At 37.5% G+C, this 1,576-nt stretch overlaps 1 pseudogene; it reads right to left on the bottom strand.

The window, feature by feature from the left end:
* Positions 1 to 1,388: 1,388 nt before the first annotated feature.
* The window catches only part of LOC109375208 (small nuclear ribonucleoprotein G pseudogene), a 455-nt pseudogene continuing 267 nt past the window's right edge, over positions 1,389 to 1,576 (bottom strand).

Below are 1,576 nucleotides of genomic sequence, written 5' to 3'. Positions count from 1 at the left end.
GGGAAGAGAGCAATGATAATACCAACATGGGCCAGTGAAGCAACATCCTCCACAACTAGACTGAAGAACAAAAGGACAGCAACTTGTCTGTTCCCCTTCTCCGATTCCCCAATAAAATCTTTAAAAAAAAGAAAGAAGAGAAAAGCAAAGGAAAGAAAAGAAAAGAAAAAAAGAAAGAAAGAAAGAAAGAAAGAAAGAAAGAAAGAAAGAAAGAAAGAAAGAAAGAAAGAAAGAAAGAAAAGGTGGGTTCCATTGTAGTCCCCAGATGGTACTAACCCAGAGATCGTGACCTCTATTGTATTCATCTGGGAACACTATTTTGAAGAATCTAAGAATTAGGTTTAATTAATATTTATATGCCAAGTTTCAGGTGGGAAAAAACAACACCCTGTTAATAGAGAAAAAATAGATTGTTCTGCTTGCTAAGGAAATACATTAGATTTGGGGTGCAATGACTGCAAGTACATTGTGTTGATAAGTTAAATGTAAATTAAGTAATAAAAACATACTAGTTATATTTCCCTGAAAATGCACATGAGATTCTGAAGGATTGAAAAGTTCTCTAAAGGGTCTTTGTGGGTTTGGATATTTAATAATTTAAAAACACAACTGAAACATTTATTTGGCCCTTCGTCCAGTTACGCTTATCAACCTTGCATAGAGGCGTTTTCTCCTGTGTCTGGGTCTGAGAGTAGCAAAATAGGAGATTCAGCTGGAAAGGGATAAGTGCAGAAAGGAAAACTAGTATAGCAAGAGAGAATGCAGGCCAAAGTGCTGCTAAAATTGCTTTAAATGCAGCATCAAGGGCCATTGCATTTTTGCCAATTCTGCTTAAGCACCAGAATATTAAAACTAGCTTTCAAGGAGCTCCCTGTCTCAGCACAAAGGCAGACATGCAAACAAATAATTGCGATATAATGTAATGGCAGAGCAGTGGAATGAGAGACCAACTATCTGGATAAGTGAGCCATGAAGGCTTCACAGTATAGGCCTCACAGGGGGAGATGAATTTGCTGGATGGAGAGGAAAAGAAAGGCATTGCAAGGCAGAGAATAGCTAGAACAAAGGCATCAACTTGTGAAAGTGCCAGGCATGTTGAGGGAAACGGTGAATGGCCCAGGGTGGCTCTAATTAAAACACATATTGGGAAAAGGGGCTGTTGGCATGAAATGATTAGAAAGATAGATTGGAATTAAATGATGAAGGACTTTATATATCAGTCAGAGATTTTGGACCTGACCTTAGCAGTCATCAGGTTGCTTTTTTTTTAATAAAAGAATTTAATATGACAAATGTATATGACCTCATTTTTACATCACAGTAAAACAGGTCCTTTGAATAGGGGACATGTGGAAGCAACTGATTTCTCTGCTAAACATGGCCATTATTTATATGCTTTCCAAGGCTTCTAACATGATGATACGATTTCCTTACATTACCACCATTCCAGTATTGTTCTGTGGCCCCTAGCTGTGATCGTCACACATTCATCTATCACAAGATTCATAAAAGGAACAAGTCCCTTTAATATTCCTTGGACATGTCTGCTATGATTTCATTTCTCTTTTTCTTTCTG

Source organism: Hipposideros armiger, unplaced genomic scaffold, assembly GCF_001890085.2.
Source record: "Hipposideros armiger isolate ML-2016 unplaced genomic scaffold, ASM189008v1 scaffold_913, whole genome shotgun sequence".
NCBI classification, from domain to species: Eukaryota; Metazoa; Chordata; class Mammalia; order Chiroptera; family Hipposideridae; genus Hipposideros; species Hipposideros armiger.
Note: the sequence above shows the minus strand (reverse complement) of the source record. Positions and strands in the feature narration are given on the sequence as shown.